The sequence below is a fragment of the Passer montanus genome, unplaced genomic scaffold (assembly GCF_014805655.1).
Source record: "Passer montanus isolate IOZ18808 unplaced genomic scaffold, ASM1480565v1 scaffold61, whole genome shotgun sequence".
In the NCBI taxonomy this organism is placed as follows: domain Eukaryota; kingdom Metazoa; phylum Chordata; class Aves; order Passeriformes; family Passeridae; genus Passer; species Passer montanus.
The window spans coordinates 3,200,432-3,222,668 of record NW_024371149.1 but is presented as its reverse complement, the minus strand read 5'-3'; the positions used below and the strand labels follow the sequence as shown (position 1 = coordinate 3,222,668).

General features: G+C 36.8%; 1 protein-coding gene across 2 annotated transcripts in view; it reads left to right on the top strand.

Annotated features, from left to right (window-relative positions):
- The window catches only part of ADK (adenosine kinase), a 267,350-nt gene that overhangs the window by 190,638 nt on the left and 54,475 nt on the right, over positions 1 to 22,237 (top strand). The window lies entirely within an intron of this gene.

Here is a 22,237-nt window from a genome sequence, read left to right as displayed (position 1 = left end):
GAACCTACTTCCCCAGGACATAGCCTCAAGCTGGGCCAGAGGTCGGACATCAGGAAGAATTTCTTCACTGAAAGGGTTGTCAGGCATTGGAACAAACTGCCCAGGGAGGTGGTGGAGTCAGCATCCCTGGAGGTGTTCAGGAACAGACTGGATGTGGCACTTAGTGCTGCAGATCCAGTGATAGAGTAATGGTCAGTCAAAGGTTAAACTTGATGGTGTTGAAGGTCTTTTCCAACCTGGAGGATTCTGTAATTCATGGTCCTTCTTTTTTTATAGAGGGAATCTGACCGTGTGAGGTGTCACTAGAAAGTTAAATCTATGGTCACTGGACTGGATATTTCAGTAGATGCCAAAGATGTCACTTGACCTGTTAGAGGTTTACAACTTGCTCATTCTAGCAGGAAACACCCAACACATTGGTGCTTTGTAATAAATGTCCATGTCCATAACGTCCTCATCCTGAATTTAACTCTGCTGCAAGAAAACATATAAAGGGCTGCCACTGAGCTCCTGTAACTTCATTCCTTGCCCATAGTTCTGCTATTAATAGCATTTTCTCTGATGAAGATGACTCTTTGGGGAGAAGTGGGAGGAGAAAACTAAGGAATAGAGGGTTGGTTTAAAAGGTTCTCATTGATTTTACGGTGGATGGACTGGCAGTCCATCAGAGGAAGGCTTATCTTTGCTGTGTAAGTTGGCAAACACATTGCATGAAATTCTGCCTGGAAGTACATGTTAATAGACCAAATTAATTCAGATTTCCCTCATAATTTTTGATTTTTCTTCACTTTAGAATATGTTCTTAAATATTTATTAGTTTTCTCAGCAGGAAAATGTTGAAAAAAGCCTTGAAATGTGTGACACACCTAAATGAAATGTGGGTTTGTCACTCAAGATAACTACTGGAGTACAGGAAAATGATGGCAAAGCAACTTACTCCTGTGAGTAGTTATTCCTGATTGTGACAAAGGGACTTGCACCAACACAAGTCAGTCTTTAAACTATTGTCCACATAGGGGCTAGCATTGTTATGGATATTTAAATATCTTATAGATATAGATAGGACTTAAAAAAATTAAAATACTTATTTTTAAAGCAAAGAAAATATTTTAAAATGCATGGGCTAAGGGAAACCCTTTTAACTAAAGTTAACTGTACAGAAAAGGATTTTCCAGGCATGTTCTTGCTATTTCCTTTGTGCATCTTTCTTGATACAGTCCTTACAAAGATGGTATTATTTTTATTAAATAGTATTGTAATCTTAACACAAAGTCCTGTCAGACTTCACAGATTATGTAATACCAAGTCTAGATAATTTTAGAGTAGAAGAGCTTCCCAGAAATTTCTGGGATTAAAACTTGAGGGTCTTTTATATAAACATTGCTGCACTCACCTATTAGGGTAATTCAGATCATAGTGGTTCATTAGGTGCTATTTTTCGTAGGTTGTTGCTTTTTGTGCATTTGTGTACTTTATAAGCAGAAGCCCATGATACTGGTGATACTCCCATTTCAGAAATTTTATTCAGACTACATTATTCACCTCTGTCATTTCAGTTCGTTATGGTATTATTCATCTGCTGTCAAACATATTGTGTTTGTTGTGTTTGTTAAAGTTGAAAGACTCCCTGCATTTTCTGTATATAATTTCTGAAGCATTTTGGTGTGTTTCAGGATAAAATATTATTTAAACTTAGGTGATCATCCTTAAACTTGGCAGTACAATATATATAAATACTTCAGAGTAGCAGCCTCTTTGTTGCTTACATTAGTCATGAAACCCTGGTCACTTTTTAGTCTCAGCTTCCTGCTGGCTGTTGCTGCTTTGGAGTTGTTGAAATGCTGCTTGCAGTGGTTTATTGTCTTGCCTTTCTGTGTGACTTGAAACCATGCTCTTGGCATGATGTACTTCTAGTTTTGAGTAGCTTCTGTGTTTTCTCAGTGTCAGTATTTCTGCTCTCTGCCTATGGTTTTTGATAAAGTGTAGCTGCAAAACTCAAAGCTCAGTCTGGCATGTTCTGCCTTTGTAGCTTCCACCCTTGGTTTTCGTGCTTTTTCTTTCCTCCCATATGAATTTCAGCTAAAAACATATTCAGGATATTTTTTTTCGGTTTGTATATACCTTGGTGGGCCACAAACCACTTCAGCTATCCAACACCAAGTTTTTGTCCATTTGGTGTGATTTCCTTTTGCTTTATGCTGCATTTTCCATCAGCTTAAGTGCATAAGTTAACAAATAAGCAAAGCCTACTAGGTGGTGTGGTTGTTACTTCATTAGTACAAACAATACTCTTAGACACAATTTTATTCTTCCCTATATTTATCTTCACATTATAGTCCAATAAAATTATATTGTTAGCACTGAGCTGTTTATTTTTTGAATAATACGAAAACATCCAAGTGCAGCAAAATTCCAAATTGCTGCCGTTCCTAAACTAAAAACAATTGGCAAAGTGATTTTAAATTACATCTTCTACTTAAAAATTTACATCTCAATGGAGATTGGTTATTTCAAGTTTCAGCCAGATGGTAATTAAAATGGGCAAGTTATAAACCTCTCAGAATAAATATTCTAGTTTTGAATGTAAATGCCAGCATACCCTTAAATGCAGTTTAGACACTGAATGCTGTGGTAACAGCTCAGTATATGTATCAATTTCAGCATTAACTCAGTGACCATTGGTGTTTTGATAATTTATTTAAATCTCATTTGTAAACTACCAAAACATCTTGTCTTGAATTTTTTGTATTTATTAACAGTACTTCATATAACAAATTTAGTACAGAACATTCAGGAAAGGAGTAATTATATGGTCATTGCAGTAACCAAGTAGGGCCATTGTGCAGTCATTATCTAGCAGTACATGACTGAAGAACTTGATTATTGTCATTGCTTTTAATTTTTATTAAATTAAGGTTTTTTTAATAGTGTCATTTTGCAAATGGTTCTTAGCAGTAATACCTTCCAAGCTACCATAATCACTGGATAATTAACCTGCCAGGATTAAGCACACTCTACTTTGCCTCAGGATGCTTAACTCTCAAATAAGGTCAATTATCTCCTGATGATAACTGCTTTGTCACAAGTTGCTGCTTAATTTGGCTGTAAAAGCTCACCTTAGAATACATATTTTACAACTCAGAGTAACTTCCAGTAACACGCTGGTCAAAAGAGTGAAAGTTTTGAAGGCAACATCTTTATGCAGCATTGTAGAAAGTTTCCTACACAGCAATTATTCTAGGCAAGTAAAGGAGACTAAATTTGTATGTATCACTTTCCATTTTCCTGGTTAGGGCTAATTGGTGATGTATATTAAATACCTGACCCACCAAAGTCCATAATGGACACAGAAATCTGAATTAAATTTCCAGTCACCCCAAAAGATGTGAGTTACAATGGTATCTCCTCAGGGAAGGAACTTCCTTGGGGGAACAGTCTGTATATTTTTGCATGTGCACCTGAATAGCAGTTTCTTCAGCATTTTAGGGAGACTACAAGGCCTTCACATGATTGATCTTCGTATCTGGCACCAGTTCGTGACTCAAAGGAATATTTGTTGATATTGATGTGGTAAAGACCTTCTGGGTTCTCTTGCTATGTGTAGGCAGGACATCACTGAAAAAATTTAAAATTTAGAAACTTTGGAGTTATAGACACGTTGAGCTTTTCATCTGGTGCTTTACAACAAAAACAACAAACCAATGATATAACTTGTGGTATTCAGTGTACTGTGATCTGTAGAGGTTGAGGAGGTTATGTAAATGAGAAATCGTGAATTTTTTTTTAATACAAAATAATAAAGAAAACTAAGATAAGAATTCTTCTTTAAAAATTGATCCTCTTTGTCTCTAGTGTGAAGAGCAGTTACTTCTAAACACCCAGTCTCTGAACAAATTAATTACAGGATTATAAGCTGAAGTTTTACAAAGACAGAGCATCTGTGAGTCCATTGGGAAATTGCTGCTTGTGTGACAGCAAATGTGCTGAAAAAAAAGCAGGTTGTGTACAAGACTTGTACATTTTAAGAAGCAATGACAATAGCTTGAGTGGTGGTTCTAGAGTTAGAAATCCTGAGCTTTAGAGAGATGACTGCCTTTGGAATAAGATAGCAAATGGGTCTTGTCATCATTTCCTCTTCTCATTGTGCCTCCTTTGTTTAAAATATTTTCAATTGAGATATCAAATACTAACAGAAAGATCCCTACAAATGTAGGTGGTTTGGACAGCAACCTTTAATACCTTTTTTAAGTACTTATAAAGGCAATTCTCTTCAATTACATGGAGAATTCTCTTCTATGGTGATAAAAATCAGTAAATATAAAACCAAGGGGTTGGTAGGATTTTGGTGAGATTAACAAACTTGTTTTGAACTTGCAGGCAGTCTGTAGATTTGTGCTTGTTTTAGCTGAGGGAGGGAATGGAAATACTAGCAAGGTTTTTGGCATAAACTGTGTTCAACACACTAGGATTTACACCTAGATGGCAGTTTCCAAACAAATTTGTCTATTCCGTGCTGCAAACTCTCACTCCACATAATTTGATATATTGCATTAAGATGTGACACTGAGAACAACCTTCAGTTCCATCTGCAACTTTGCTGCATTATCACCTGGGATCAGATTGATACCTGCAGGCTTAGGAATCTGCCCACAGCCCAGGAAAATCTTGAATGAGACATAATCATTTTTGTAAGATAAATGAGCTTCATGGTGATTCTCTTCAAACTAGTGTGCGTTCATAATGGCATAACTGAATTGATTTGAATTTACACAGTGCAATTCCTACTGTTTCTAGACCTAGCATGTAGCTTTCCACAACCACGAGTGTCCTTTTACACTGGTGAGTTGTCTGACTTTGAGGAAACAATTAAGAAGTAGGAGTCAGGAGAAAATCAGATGGCAGATGTAATTTGGTGTGGAGAAGAAGGGAAATACAGTTTGACTTCCAAGAAAAATATGAAATAGAGACCAACATTTCAGTTTGTTCTTCAGTATCAGATGGGACTAAGAAGTGAGGAACATAGCAAAGAATTGCTGGCCGTGCAAGATATCACTGAGTTGATGTTTCTGTTTGAAGTATTTTCAAGTAAGCATTTATAATTTTTATTGAAAGGCAAATAATAGATGGTATTTGAAACAGAGTATCTTGAAGATGCTCATTTTAGTACTGCTGACTTGCGTGTATGTTATGTAAAGAGCCCTTAAGAAACATTTTCTTCTTGTCTTACTGGACCTGGTCTATATTAAGAGGTTATTTTCAGTCACTGATTGTTAGCAAGTGATGGTCCTTAAGAGTTCAGCCTTTACCTTCTACATCTGTTCACTTGGAATTAATTTTTCAGAAACAGTAATCTTAAATGACATTAAGTTGGGTGTTAGTGTTTTGCATTTCAATTTATATACTGATATTTTATTTTTCATTGTGCTTTCAGTTATCAGAAACTTGCCCCACAGGTGAGGGTAATTATCTTCAGTTCCTAAGCTGGGTGAGAGACTGAGGTTTGCACAGTTCCCTACAGGGAGTCTGTGGTTCAGTTAAAAATCGTAGTCAGATATTCTGACCCAGTTTATTAAATACACATGGGAAAAAATTTCATAAGGAGACATCTCATCTTCCCTTCTATTTTAACAGGTAGAGGTTTTTAAGGTCAGCTGCTGCTGGTGTTTGCTTTTCCAAACTGCAGTAAACAGATAGTATTTCTTTTTATAAATCTTACACTTAAGATTTCTGCAAAACCTTTGGTGGGAGCCTGGAAATTAAAAATTGTAATTTTGAATGAAGGAAAAATAAATACTATTTTTATTTTATGTCTTTGTAGAATTTTTATGCCCTTTTCCTGTGGTAGATGTGTTTTCAATTACAGGACAACTATGGTGTTGTAATATTGCTCCTTAATTCATAGAATTAACTTTCTCAGTAGTGAAATATCTAATAAATTGTGGCCATCTGAAAAATGAGAGAGTCTCTAGCACAAGGGAGGTTGATAATGTCAGTGGTGTGTTGTAAAGATGTGCTGTGGGAAGGATGCTGAAACAGCCCAAGGCTATTTCAGCTGCAGACACTGAATCTGCTGCTTCTTCTCTCCTCTTTTTTTTTTCCCCTCCCATGTGAACTGCAGTGGCTCTCTAAGATAAAATGCTTTTAAATCATTTCCCAACCTTGCAGCCGTTTTTGATAAAAGCCCTGTTATCTGAAATGATATGAATCACTGTGGAGTTAACCATACCTTTTACAACAACATATTTTGTTGTGATTCATTCTGTCTCAATTAATCATCTTATTTATCTATATTGTCTCAGCTGCTGCACTGAAATTCATGAGTAATAAGCAAGTAATTATTTTAGTATAGTTTACCTAGTACATCATGAATGAAAGGAAAATTGAGAGCCAAGTATTTAAATTTATATTTAATGCTGCTTTCAGCTAATGTCTAGCTATTTAAGCAATTTAGGAAGCCTATATCGAAAAATGTCTTTCTTGTTTCCTGTTATGGAAAACAAGCAGGTATTTAGAAGGAAAGCTTATACTTTCCAACAGACTTCATTTCTTAAAGCTAAAAATATTTTCTGCTAGTCTCTCAGAATGCTTAGGGATATTTATCCTTCCTTATGCTATGCAGTGTTGAGGTGCTTTTAAGACTGTGCATACTGGAGAACACGCAGCACAAGACAAAATGTCCTTTGAGAGAGGAAAGCAGATTCCACGGTATTTCAGCAGCTTGTGTTTTACTGACAATGATTGATAACCCTTTTCACTTTGTAGCACTTCCCAGAGCATCTCATAACACTTCATAAACATTAAAGCTCAGAATAAACCAATAAGGTGGGTGTGTAGTCTTGACTGTTTTACAGGTGGACAATTGAAAGGTTATTTGCCCAAGGTCATACAGCAAGAGCAGAGCCAGGAACAAGCAAGATTGAATTCTAACTTTTTTCTTCAGTTAAGTGTCCTGAAGTGTGTTCAGCTGCTGAATACATCTTGGACAAAACTCACCTGTCTGGAGGAAAAAACCTGCAGAATCTGGCTTTCAGTTTTTACTCTAATATTAACATATGTCTCTGAGTGCCTTTCAAAGGTAAACTACATATGCCTTTTAATACTCAGATCACTGGGGCAAAAATGTATAACATATAATATCTAATGTATAATTTAAGAACTGCAAAAATAAAAGTATGAATAAAATTGAGTTACACAGTTGATACAAACAAGAAGAATAGAAGCTGAAATGTTCACAAAAGCTTCATCAAATCAGTGTAAATTCAGAACTTTTCAATTTCACAGAGATATTTGCAGATAACAATGCAGGTGAAAAATACATTACAATAAAGCTTTGTTTTCCAATCCAGCTAAGGTTAATTCAATGCCTCCACATTTCAAGCCCTGTTTGGGGCAGATACAGCCGGTTTCTGATTCAGAAGATTAGGTTATGCTAAAGCCTCTTATGGCAACCTGTGCCGGAGATTCTCCCCCTGTTATAGATAGTCCTTGCAGTAGACTGTAAGGCTGCAGTGCCATGTTATCCCCATGGATAGCATCTAACTGTGAGCAGATGCAGACCTCTCTCACCTGCCCTTATCACATGATGTCATCTGCCCCCTTTAGTCAGATTAAGAATTTTACATCCAGAGCAAGAGTGAGTTCTGTGGGCCAGACCGCTGTTAATCACTGAGCTGGTGCAGCTTTCTCAAACAACACAATCACTAGATCTGATTAGATGAGAGGGTAATGCATGTGGTACAAAGGACTTTGAAAGAGAAAGCATGATAACCTCTCTGTTTCATCAGATATAAGCAGCCAATGCTGTTAGGGTTTCCCAGGCACTACAGCAAAGAAACAATTATTGACTGACTTAAATGTTATTATGAATGGCTAAGTTGTATATTATCTGTAAATGTTCTTGGACAGAGGTTTTTGTATAAAAGAGACCATTTTTACCTGAAGAGTATGTATTGATGCTTCCTGTGCTTATAAATTTGAGTCTGAACAAAGGTTCTTGAAAGAGGAGAAAAGGGAAGGATAGTTGAGAAGACAGTAGTAGGTCCATGCTGATGTTCAGAATCTTGAAAACATGGTTTGCGGGTTTTAGAATAGAATTGGCAATATCGTTATTATGTTAACCTATTTTTCTGTATTACTGCATAGCACTATTTTTTTCAAAACTGCAGTTTCAGCCTTGTTCTTTCTCTCATGTTATCTTTCTCTGTCAACACCTTCCTTCCCTCTGTTTATATAGCTCATATAATATTTTTATTCCCTCAAGAGAGTTTCACATCTCATTATAAATCTATTAGCTAGTTTCATTTTTCTGGCTTGCTTCAACAAAGAGCAAAATTAGGCATTTGAACCCTCTCTTCTTTCCAATTAGCTATATAATCTTCTGTTATGAGGATTCCTTCTGTAGATTTTATAAGAATAAATTTAATCCACTGATGTTTCCTAAAGACTATTGGAAAGTTGTTATGTATAAGTAAATCAATGAAGACAGATTTTTCCTTCATGTGCTGACATAAGCATTGAGGATGGACTTATGCTAAACTATTACTAATGAAAATCTGTATTTTATTTTTTAATTATAATTTAGTTATAATTAGTTTAGGCAATGACATTAAATTGAAAGCTAATTGTGCATATATTATGAAGCGTATGCAATGGGGCATAAATATATGTAAGGATTGCAAAAATATTTTGCTAATTTTAATTTTTTTCCAGAGTTTTCCTAAAAGCAGGAAATAAGCTTGTAAAAGAAATAGAAAAAATATATTGCAGCATCCCTAAAATATTTGACAGATAGATAAAAGCATCCCTGGTTTTCCCAAAGGCATTAATTGATCTCTAAAACCTTGCCTTATTTATAAACTTAAGCCACCCCGTTTATAATAGCCTTTGGGTGATAATTTTGCAGCCACATCAAAGTGTGTCCTTAAGCTGTATTTTCAGTTTTAAAGGTCATATTCTGACTTAAAAAAAACATTTGTTTAAGTACTGACCTCCCAGGGAAGCAATGTGGAGATACTACTTTGCTGTATAAGTTTTTTGTTGTAAGTTAACAGAACTTATCCCTCCTAGTCATTACATTTGGAGTTTTTTTAGTTCTCGAGAGAAATGGTCCATTAAACCTGTACTTCAGTAAAACTACTGCTAATCCATATGCGATAAGTGACATTGTCAAAATGTTGCTCTTTAAGTGCTCAAACCCTCCTTTGACTCCTTATATTCTGTGTCAAAACCAGCAGCATATGCAATCCCATCAGGGAAGCAAGTGCCCGCAAGTCGCTTTGCTTTCCATGCTGAAGTGGTTTCAGGGTGCAGGAGTTTCCCTCTGAAGGACAGAATTGTAGGAGTTCGATGACTGGGACAGTAGAACTTTTGAAATATATAAACCTGTCTGTTTGTTGGTTATGTTTCTAGTGGTGTAGAAGGGAACCCCCTACAAAGTTCTACAAACAGTTGTGTCCATCATCTTAAATTTATGTTATTTTGGAGGCCATAATTTCACAAGTATAAAGTTTCTTTCTTCCTCCACAGCTAAGGAGAAGGACGTCCTGTCCACCCTTGCAAAGGAACCATTCATCAGCATCTTCTTCTGGTCCCACCAAATGAGCTGGGCTGTGTTTCACAATAGGCAAAAACCTTCAGCAGTGGCAAACTCACTTGAGGGCATTGGCAAGGTGGAACACATTCCAGGGGAAGGCCCTTAGGATCCCAAATCATCCTTTCCTTTGGAGTCCTTCTCAAGCTGTTCTGCTGTTGCCACGGTATAGCCTTGCTAGTTGAATAAGTTGTTTGAAGGTGTCCCAAGTATTTCTGGAGTTAGGAATTTTATTTTAAATTTTTCTGATGCTCGAAACTCATGGATCTCAATTCAATGGAAGCTCACTATCTTTATTGAGAACCTGAGAAATTCTGCTTCTTCATCTTGCTATTATTGCCCTGTGAGTCTAAGCCAGTCTGTAGGCACCAATCAACAGCATGTTCGTTTCTCTTTGTGGCTGCCCTTCTCTAGGATTCTGGTTTTGAGAATCTGATAGGCCAGGCTATGGGACAGTATTTTTGATCCCTGGCAGGTAAGAGACCTGACAGAATTAGGTTCTCTTCAGGATCTCTTTTAATAAAGCATATTTCTGCTCCAGAATTCCGCAGAGAAACCAGGGCATGTTTAACTTGTCTGTCAGACTGTTGATGTCTCCAGAGTGTCCAACAGTCCTTTAAATTTAAAAAAAAAAAATTAAAAAAAAAAAACCAACCTGGAATTTTCATGAGAAATTACATGGTAGCCATAAAATGTGTTGTTGTGGTAGTCCTGATTGCTCTGCAAGGAGGACCTCCCTGCAACTGAAAAAATATGTGAATTTTCATGGAATCACAGGTATCCTTTACCATCAGTTTACCTGGTTTTTCTTAACTTCTTTTGAAACATAGATGGGCAGTCAGATGGTCTTAACACACAATATTTGCTGTATGTGTTATTTTGGAGCAGCTATGATTAACATGTCTTTTTCCTCTTGCTGGAATTTCTACTAGAGCAGGAGAAATACATCTGTGAGTGGTCTTGGACACATACCAGCTTCAGATAAATGGATCAGTCAATTTAAATTCTGCATATATAGTTGCCAAACACTATGCATTTGATTTGAACATCAAAGTAAATGCCAGATTTGGATAGAGCTGCATCTTGGTGTATGTGAATTACGATAATGAGTCAAACTACTGAATCTCACTGCTCAAAAAAGAACACTCATCATCTGGAACCAAATTCCTTTCTTCTAGAATCTAAAGTCATGAAAAGAGCTGAAGAAGTGCATAGCCTTATGCTGCCAGTTGTAACCCCTCTCTGAACACCTGAGAGGTGGATGGACATGCTTAGGAGCATTCTAAAGTGTAGAAGCGGGTGGGAGGTTGGACCCATTATTTAGACCCCATGAAAACTCTATGTTTCAGGAGTCCATATTAGCTTTACTTGCAGGTGAGTTATTTTAATATTTCAAACAAGAACTCTGATGAGTGGTACATGTATATATTTCAGGTGGAACAAGCTAAAATCGAGATCCAAGTCTTAAGGGTGTTAACACCATCTTCAGACGTGTTCTTAGGATAATTTTTAAGTTTGCAAGGAAGTGACAACATAACCTATCCCAAAGTTATCTTTTCATTTATGGTAAAGATATGAAGTATTTTAGGGGAGGGTCTTCATTGTAACAGACTTTATTCAGGCCATAGGGATTAATTTCGTACCTCTTCCTTTGGAGTTGATTTTTTTCAAGAACTTAAATGTCAGTTATAGCTTTTTTGCCATGCTTAACCTCTTCTACTCTTAAACAAGTTTCTCTTTATTGTTACTTGAATTTGAAAAATGCACTGTGTAAAATATTACAACATAAATTAACAGAAGTTACCTACTTTGGAGGACATTTGTATAGATTTAGTGGGAAGAGAGCAGGTAATAGATTATTGAACAATGTTATTAGACCAGGGAAATGCTTAATTGAGGAGTAAGCTATACAGACATTCTCTCTTGTGGATGCTGTTCAAGATAACAACTTTTAGAATTGTGTTTAATTTAATGAAACACAAAGCAAACCCCCTAATTTTTGTATTTTACAACCTTGTGCATTCAATGATAATGTAATGATTTTGAGTGTTAGGTGAACGCAGAGAATTGCGTAACTTATATAATATGTAGAAATATTTCAAATTTTTTTTTAATTAGATTTGAAAAATATTTTTAGTGCTACTGTTTTTTTATTTGTTAGTAAGATCTTCTGCAATAAATCCTTGTTCAGGATTACAAGGAAGAAAAATTATTCTTTATGTAAATAAAATTCATAAAAGGAGATTTGAAACATATCCAATTCATCCTGAAAGCTGTTTGAGATGTAACTAATTTTGTTTATGCTAAGCTGCCCAAGCCCTGTTACTAATTTAAATTGACATTGGAGTAAATTGCAATACTTACCTTTTCATAACATTTCCTTAATGGCTTCATTTTTCTAGAATCAAGCACCTCATATCCAGCCACAGCCTAGGGTGCAAATTTTGTATAACTCTGCAAAGTTGTTCTATTTGAATTCCACATTTTCAGACAGTTGTGTGGATCTTATGTTGCCTGTCTCAGCTATGAGGAGAGCATACCCAGGTCTTTGATAGCACTTATTACTGAGTCTAAGCTGCTGCTGTCTCCCAGGAGCCAGCTTCTGTGCTCCAAACCACTGAACTTCCCTCTTGCTGTCATAAACTGAAGCCCTTCCCATGTTCCCAGTAAGCTCTCTGCAAATATGATCAGTCTCCTTCCTGTTAGCCTGGCTGGAGCCACAGGCACGCAGTGCTCAGGCCAGCCCAGTGCCCGTGGTCCTTGGGTGGCTGCATGTGGGAGATTGGCAGTGGTGTCCAGGGGAGATGCCCAGCCTGGGGCAGGGCACACACAGCTCACTGCCTGCCCACGGAGGCCTCCAGGGTATTAAGCCTTATAGGAGTTTGCTGTTTGTCAGTAAGCAATCGTGAGATAACCTTAGAAGATTTCTGAAACATTTTCCCCTGAGCCTCATGCAACTTCCTGGCTTTGCAGAGAAAGGCCCGTGAGAAATTTTATCAATAAAATTTTTAAAATCTCTAAAATAGTTTTCACCTGAAACATATCTTATACAGACTAGATTATGGGTTGGCATATAAAAATGGGGGTTTGCAGATCCTTTTCTGAGGCATCTTGCATTACTGTCTTGTGAACTGACTATTTGAATTGTGTGTCCATCCCAAGACAGCTTTTATAAGAGACCATCATGTGTTTTTTTTTTTCTTGCCTATCTCCTATCCTTTTTACAGCAATTAACTTTATAGCTGACTTTTGCAGTTCTATACACTGTGCAAAACAGAGTTAGAGGCATGTCTTGTCCTGAGAAACTTACATTTTAAACAGAGTTAAAGAAAATTAATAAAGAGAAGTAATGACCAGAGAGAGGTGAAATCTCATGACACTGATGATACACTTGTTCAGTGCCATTACAAAATGTAGCTAAGGTGCTCTGTAATCTCATATATCAATTTTTAAAATAAATGCAGTGAATGGAAAAGAAAAAAAGTAATGATGCTCTGTGCAAAAGTGGGATATACAGGTCCCTTTATATGATTTTTTTAGGAATTCTCTTATTCTCTTCCATGGTGGGGTTTTTTTTTTGTTTGCTTTCAGTCTTAAATACAGTGCAGAATTAAAGCAGTTCATGATCAGCTGAAATTTCAAATATTTAAGACAGCAGTTTTTAAGATTAACTGTTTTCCATTTACTGACTGTTACTTGGAACCAAAAGAATCTTGTATTTTTGTAAGCATAGTAAGCTACACTGTTTTTCTTTAAACTTTAGGGTATGAATTATATTCCTATAATGACAGCTGCAGGGTGGAATGTTTTAACACACTGGAGTGAGATATATCTTGGACACATTCTTGGTACCTTAAGTTCAACATGCTCCATATGGTGCCACTGAGCCAGTGATTTTGAAGAAAACAGTTAAAGACTGCTGAAACAGCGTAAAATACAAATTAGTCTTTGCTATATAAGTAAAAAAATTCACTGTCAATCTTTTCAGCTTTCTGCCTGAATACTTCCAGCAACTTTCAGTAGTAGTCCCCATGTTTTAAAACAACTGTTGAATTCTAGCAGAAGAGAGTGAGAGCTTGTGGACTAAGAATACATTAACTGAATTATGCCTCTTATGCAGGGGAGCAAAGGGACGAGTGAGAGCTTGTGGACTAAGAATACATTAAATGAATTATACCTAACTCTTATGCAGGGGAGCAAAGGGAAAGGAGATTGGGCTTCCCTTCATTTCCACATTAGTTTTTAATGTGACAGCAGGGTTTGTGTGATGCAAGAGCAGTGAGAAGTAGCTGGCTCTTTGTTAAGTTGGTTCTCTGTCAGCACAAGAGCACTATGAAGGAGCTGTGGGTCGGGGAGGTGTCTCAGTCCTACTGTTGAGAGCACTAATGATATGGTATCCTGTAGTAAAACTGCAGAATAGCTATTGTTACTACTAAATATTTTAGTGTTTGGAGAAGTAAATTAGCTGGGAATTATGTTTTCAGAACATTGGTCTTTGTTCATGTATGTTTTCATTCATAGTATCAAGGCAAGCAGGAGTTAATGTATGAGTAACTTGCTTGTCTATCTTTTACCTTTAGTAAAAGGTAAAATTTAGTTGAATTTTTTTCAATGTCAGCCTTACCCTGGGCTTTCTGAATTTATATTCAAGCTGTGGATTGCAAAATTCTTATAGCATACTTGCAGTTCTTAATACTGACGTTGTCCGTTCATACCCTGATTTTTACTGGATATTGACTTGATGTAAATTTTCATCCTGGATTATTATTGTTATTGTCCTTATTATAATTAATTGTTAATAGTGTTGTTGTTTTTATCATTATCATCATTATCATTATGGTTTTTTTAAAGCATCATACGTGAACTCTAAAGAAGAGACTGAGGATTACACAGCAATGCAAAAATTCTATTCTTCTCAAGTGGTACCAACCTTAAATTGTTTTTTATTGGTGTTGACTCATAGGAAAAGATTTCCAAATGTAACAGAGCATTAGACAAACAGCCACAGTGCAGCAGCCTGTTAATCTGTGCTTGTGTACCTTCTATATCAGCAAAGGACTTGTGCAGCGAGGACTGATAACTACCATTTCAATGATCCCATGTTAGAGCTGCCTGCACTGTTTTAGTCCTTGTAGATATAATTAGGTAAGGTCAACATGAATACCTTGTGTACAAATTTCCATCTTTGAATATAGCCCAAATGTCAAATTTCAAATGATAATTACTTATTGGGAAAGTAAATTGGTAAACCCTTTGGGATACAGCCAGTGAGTATCTGTGGTAAAGGACCTGGTTGTCAAAGGATTCATAAATAAGTTCCTGTACACTCAGAAAATATATTCAAAGTATGTAAGGTTATGATACAGTATATATCATAGCAAAGAGAGGTCAAATATCTGCTTTAAGTGAAGAACTTAATATTGGCATTAGAGAGATGACCAGAACATCAATTATACATTAAAGTGCATACTTTCTCATCATACATAAAATTAGCACCTTTTTTTTTCTTGCAGCAGCAGAATTCTCTAGTTTACAAGGGTGACTGTTGATGTGTGTCCAGTCGCTGGGCACACATTGGTGTATGTTCTGTAAGAGACTTATTCATCTGTACTTCCCTCAACACTGATAGCTGGCTGGGCCTTCCAGTCTCCATGGCCATCCTAATCCATTTGATATGATGATATAACGCAGCTGTCGCAGAACAGCGTTCGCTTTGTTTCTGAAGCCTAAGACTTCCAAGCCATACATGTGATGTAAGCCAAGGAAATGATCCCAAGGGATCCACTTGACCTATCAGTGCCTGCTTCATTCTGTGCCATGGGTAGACCAGCAGAGTTACAGTCCTGCTCTAAACTGGAAGACAACTGTGCTTGCCTTCTCTGAGTATCAGTTCATTGTCACTATGTGTGAGAAGCTTGTGTTAAGCTACATGTTAAGCTTGTGCTTCACTGTTGCAAAACAAGTTTGTGTATGAGACATTAACAATAGTGTTATATTGCTCTGCTGGGACAAAAGGAGGACCTTTTTAGGTTAAGCATTCTTTATGTTAAAAAGCAGAACACAAAGGGGGGACCGAAACCTTTTTCTGCGCATTACTGCTGTTAGCTGAAGGAGAAAAGGTCCAGCCTGTCTTTTAATTCAACGTCTCAGCCATTAGTGGATAATTTGAGGAAAGGAGGAAATAAAGAATAAGGGAAAGACATAAGAAGATCCAGTGAAGCTCTCTGCCTGGAAATGGCTCTGTATTTCCCAGTGATGGAAAAATTACCTTAGCATTTTATACTTACAACAGCTCAGTCTTGCCTGAGTGCAAACCTGGAAGTGGTTTTCTTTATTCAGGCCAGAAGCCTGTTCATACTTTGCTACTTACAGACCAATAAATTACTTCTTCAGAAAGTTCCTATTTTGATAAATTGATGTGCTTGTGTGTTTGCACTATATTATGTACGAGGAGCCTTGTCATCTTATTGAAATTATAGGACATTGAGAGATACCAAGTATTTATGGCTAGATTTAACGATTTTAAAGGAAGGAAATTATTGCAGCCCCAGGGCAACAGTAACTTATATAGTGACAACTTATACATGTTTTATGTACCTACTTACTTCAGTGTTTACTACAAAAGTATAGTTACCATAGCAATGACCATGTCACCAGACTTCTTTGCTAGCTCTGAAATACAAAATACCTAAATGCCACCTGAACTGTGAATAGTTTCTGCACAAGTATTGAAAGTAGAAGTTGAGAGTGTCACACACTTTTCTAAACAAACAGCAGCACACTGATTTACAGAAGATTTTATATTGCAAATGGATGTTGGGTTGTTAGCATCCCTAGTACTGTAAATTCTTTGCCACCAAGCTGCAAGAAAAACTTCACTGGCTCCTATCAAAAAAGACTCCACTAGTATATACTTAACCTGTAGTCTTCTGTGGAATATTGCAATGTTTCAAGGAAATAATGTGTACTATTAAGAAAGGCACTTTATCTGATTTTAAGTGTTAACTAAATGAAACTATCCTTTGGCTATTTACAGGTTGTTAGTATTATATAAAATAGCATCACAGAAAGTGGTGTGATTTTTTACCTGCTGCTTCTTTTACTTTAGAAATGGCAAATTTATGAAGAATTTAGGTGGTAACTTCTATACCTTGGTGTGCAGCTCACTAACCAGTAGAATTGAGAAGCCGGCTACGACATTTCCCAAGACAGCATTAACCACTGGGCAGTAGTGCATTACCTCAATATGACTTGGGCAAGTAAAAGGTGAAAACTTACCACACATGTAGGCCACTCTTCTTATAGCTAGATTTTCCCATGTGTAGGCATGTGAGTTAACCTGAATACATATAACAATTACAAGTATGGATACTTGAAGAAAAGCAGTTTGCAGGACTGCAGACTTAATCCACCATATCCATCATTCTCCTTTAATACAGACTGGTCTACTAGGAAACATTAATCTGAACTGAGAGAGCACAGCATTTTAAGCACAACAGCTTTAACTCAGATTTGTATTGTGTCCACTTGTGGACAATCTTATGCTGGAACAGGAGTGGGTTTTTTCCTGTTTAACTGGAGAGAAGCATGGCACGTGAATTACCGAGCAAACATGTCAACACTTGGAGCCAGCCTTTAGCAATTCCATGTGAAAATGTGAAAGTAAAATTGATCTACATTCATGTAATGCTTGATCTTGTCTTCCTTGCATTGTGTAGTGTCAGAATTCTCACAAAGAAAGAATCTCACTTTGCTGGGTAGGGATGTGGACATGGTACTGTTAATGATTACATTTATCTGTAGGAGTTGTACAGAACAGTAAGGAAATCACTTTAGCTAGAAGTTTGATCCAAGCTCCCTAAGTCCTTGAACTGAACATGTGGACCAGGTGGACCACATTCCACCTTAATATAGCAGTGCTGTTGTTTAGACTCTTTAACCTGATCAGAGGACCCCAAAGGAAAATGAAGTCTTAAGTTAGAAAGAAGGAAGGAAGCTTTTCTACACAGCTTCAGTGTTGACTGAGAATTGTGTAAAAGGATCCAAAAAAGCCTCTTTCACTGTGTTGTAGTTCTTAACCATTAATAAGTAATTTCAGCTACTCCAGTGTTTGTTTGGATTCTTTCCATTCTCCTATGTTTCTTTCTCAGAAAAAAACCCTCAGTGTTTTTATATTTATCTAGGCAGCAAGTGGAATTTACAACTAATCCTTGAAGTGCATAGGTGTACTCTTCAACCAATGACATTTGAACTGACCCATGACAGGCAACCTGCAAAACTAGATGATTCAATTTGCTGGTGCTTCAAAAGTACCTTCAGCTCTGTGACTGTGCATGAATGACCAGCTCAGCCTGGTAGCTCAGGTAGTTGTGAGCCCTCTGTGATGCTCCACTGCCTGCTCTAAACATGCCCAGAGACCCGTGTTGTGCCTGATCCTTGCACAGACATACAGCCACTCATTTCCCAGCTAGCCTTTGCCAGTGACCTGTCCATGGGGAAGGTAAGATCTGGCAAATCAATGGACTGTGACCACCCAGCTTCACGCTGATGGGCCGGTGTGGGGGAAACTTTGTCCAGAAAGCCTCTCATCCCTGCAGCTGAGGGGCTGTGTGATGGATTAGGTCACTCTGTCTATGTCACCTCTTTTACCACATACTGCTTTCGTAGTCAGAGGTGTGTTTGTTCCAGCTGTGATGTTACAAAGTGTAACTGTTTACATCTACAGGGACAGTCTGGCCAGAGCATTATTTATCATTACTGCCAAATACACTCAGTACAGACTGAAGCAAATGCATCTTGTGTACGGTTGAAGGTGTAACATATAATTGTTGTTGACACTGCAACAGGCTTAGGAATAAATCTGCTTTATTTTCTCGGTGAAGGCTGTCTTTCTTCTTTCTCCTGCTAAAATCTGACATCCAGTTCTTGTTCTGTAGCTAGTCAAGTATTGTATTTCTTCTCTGTTCTCTTGCTGGTGCAGCCACCTGGTGTGGGGTAGATTCCATGTGTGTGATGCTCACACACATGCTGCTCTGCTGCCAGGAGCAGAGGACCTAATCTTTTGTGACATGAAAAGAAACTTGCTGGTACAGTACATTACTAAATGCTACAGACTGACTTCATGAAATGGGAGCACCGCAGGGGAATCTGGCAAGGAAGATGTGTTTATGTAACTGAATTGAGTGTTGCAACTGCCATCACTTAGTTCCCTTGGCTGCAGTGAGCGAGTTGTGAGAGAAAAACAATCCAAACAGAGATCTTCAGATGCTGAGGGCAGCTCTAATTACATACAAATAATTAATAAAAATGAAGTGCAATATTGTTAGAAAATACAAATACCATTAATTTTCTTCCATGATCGTGTGTACCAAGATCGTTGACAGGGACAGAAACACTCAGGCTTTTGCACTTTTATTTGAAGTATATATTGTTTGAGTGTCTTCAGCACATTCTGATATCCCAGGGAGATTCATGACACAAGAGTAATTGCACATAACATAAACAAGATCTGCATTAGTTGGCTCTTTCACTCAGAATCCTTTTCCAAGTCCAGATGTGTGATGTGTAAATGTTAGGAGAACAGAGTCCTTATGAAGTAGCTTTATCAAATGCAGCTAGTCTTCCAGCAAAATGGAGAAAATATAAATTAGCACTCAAGACCTTGGTCAAATCTGGTGCATAAAATTTTACGGTTATATTTACGTTCCATATGTGCTTTGGACAAGTGCCATGTTTGTAAAGAACTGCTTCAATATTATTTTTTTAAAGTGACACTTTTAGCACAGTATCCTCTGCAAACTGTTCACTGCTTGCCATGTAAGCCATCCAGGCTCCAAATAAACTGTTCATTTTCCTGGTCTAAACCTGAGATCAAAATGCCTTTTTAGAACATGGTGATTTTCAAAACATGGCATAGTAGATATCATATGTGGCTTCTTTAAGCACAGTTCAGAAGAGTTGATTAATGTGACTGAAAGAGGAGCATGCATGAAATAAAAATCTGACAAGAGGTAAGGAATTAGGGAGTTGTAGTATACATGTTTGCTAGTGCTGAATATCTGTTCTGACTTGTTTATAACATAATTAGATTTTAGTACATTATGTGAGCATTATATTCCTTGTAGCTCTTTAGAAAAAAAATAAACCTCAAACCAAGGAGATTCTACAAATTTGTGCCACTTTTCAGAGGCCCCAGCCTATTTTTTCTTTTTTTTCCATTTCCCTAAATCCGATTCTACAAATTTGTGCCACTTTTCAGAGGCCCCAGCCTATTTTTTCTTCATTTCCCTAAATCCATAAATAACTGTCTTTAAAAGAAGAAGGAAAAAAAACTCCAATGCAGCATCTGGTGTGCTGTTATTGCCACTACTTCTGCTCTGAGAGTATAGCACTACTGCTTTAGAATGTTCTTATTCACTTGTTATCTGGTATTTGGCCAAAAAATTTATTACCAATGTAAGAGAAAGAAGTAAATTTCTAGAGCCCAATTCAGAATGCAGTCTGAACAAAAGAACAGCACTGAGCTGACCCTACAGCTCTTTTCAAATTTTGCATAAAATGGAAGAGACACAGCATCTTGGAAGAAATCACAGGAATCCTTTGTGTTGGAAAGTGTGAGTCAAACTAAATAGCTTGAAATAACTTCTGTTATATTTAAACACAAATGTAATGCTAGAGGCAGAGGAAAAAATAGATTATTTATACTTTGAAACACTCAGAGGTGTGAGAAATCTGCAGTGAAGGGCTTGAGCAAGTACATAGCTAAAAATAACCTGTCCAAAACTGAATTACTACTACTATTACTATGACTACTAATTTCAGCCTCAGAATAATTTGTAGTCTTCCAGTTGTCATGTATAAAATAAGAAAGGTATCAGGTGCAATTGCAGGTTCATTTGCTTACATATACTAAGCATGTAGTACTGGTTAACAAATATATAAATGTATACTAAAATTTAATGTCAATCTGTTATCTCAGTAGTTAAAAAATAGTTGTGAGACAAATCCTAAAATAAATGTAGCATTTTAAAGTCATAGATTTAGAGGTTAAATGATAAATGTTCTGAAGTATAGCTGAAGCTTAAAAAAATTTTCCTTGAGTCTGGAAGTATGTGGAGAATGCACATATGGTGGAATCAGAAATGGTAATTTTTTGTATCATTTTGTACCAAGTTTATAAAACTTTATTGATTGAAAACTGTGATGGATTTTTATGATCCTTTAGAATATACAACTGGTGCCACTAGGATGGTATCCTTGCTTAGCAGAGATTTAGAACTGTTCTTGTAAAAATAACACAGTCAAAACTCACAATTTTATTTTACTAAGATGTTGACCAAATCTTTCATTTCTATTCTGTGTGGACTGAGTCCAAATTTCATTTTTCAGCTTGACTTTACAAGTTATCTATGTGAGTTTATGAACATATGAACATAGCAAATTGTACAACAACTTCAGTCATTAAGCTGAAAGAAAAATGTATTTATAATTTAATATTTTATAACTATGAATATATCAAATAATATTTTGAAGGAGGAACAGATAATAAGTCATCGCAACTATATTAACAAGGTAAAATAACTTCATAGTAACAAAAAGATCTATCAGTACTATTTAACATGAATGGTGCTATAACCACTGTATCTCAAGTTATAGCTGTAGGTTTTTCACAACCTTCAAATGCTCAGAAAAGGCGAGGGTGCAAATAAATGGGTGGGATGCCATTGCAGACACCATGTTTTTCCCTAGCTGGAGGTCTAGTGAATATATCTGCTTGTGAAAACCACTGATTTAACAAGGAAGGGCTTGGAAAATGGGTGCATATGGAAAACTGAAACATAAGAATCTTTGGAAAGGGAGATCACATTTGTTTTGTCATTATCTATATATGCATTTGTAAAAGTCATGTATGCGTATGTATATATATGTGTGTACATAAAGCTGGTTTAACAGGGAAGGCAAATACCCATCAGGCAAAACCACTGTGAATTCAGCATATCAATATTATTACTGCTGCTTACCCAGTACATCTTGGGGCAAATGATCACACTGAAAGGGATCTGCATACAGTTATCCATGGAGTAATGCATTGCTAAACTATGCACTTTGGACAAATAAGTTGTTGTCATAATTATTTTATGCATTAGGTGAAAGATTACTGATCTTCAATGCAGGAATGTACATCTCCATCATTACGATATCTAATTTCAAAATTTTTTTCCTATAGAAATTAATGCATATTCATACACCATTTTATTATTTTTACCTTTTTTGTAATTTTATTCTTTGTTATTTTTTCTTAAGGGTCTTAAAAGTAAAATGGAATGCTCAGTATGCTTGTAGTTTCATTTGTCATAGGAATTCTGAATCCCGCTTCTTCAAGAAAAATCACGGTATAATATCAAATTTCAAAGACCTTGACAGAGGGAAGAAATGGCCTGATGGGAATCTCATGAAGTTCCACAAATGGAAATGGAAGGTCCTCTTTCCTAGGGAGGAATGTTAGTCCCAGGACAGGCTGGGAAGCAGTTGGGTAGAAAGCAGCTTTGCAAAAGAGGACCTCAGAATTTCAGTGGAAAAAAAGGATATGAGGCAGTGATGTGCCTGCACAACAAGGAAGGAAGGGCTCAGCATCACTGGCTGCTTAGG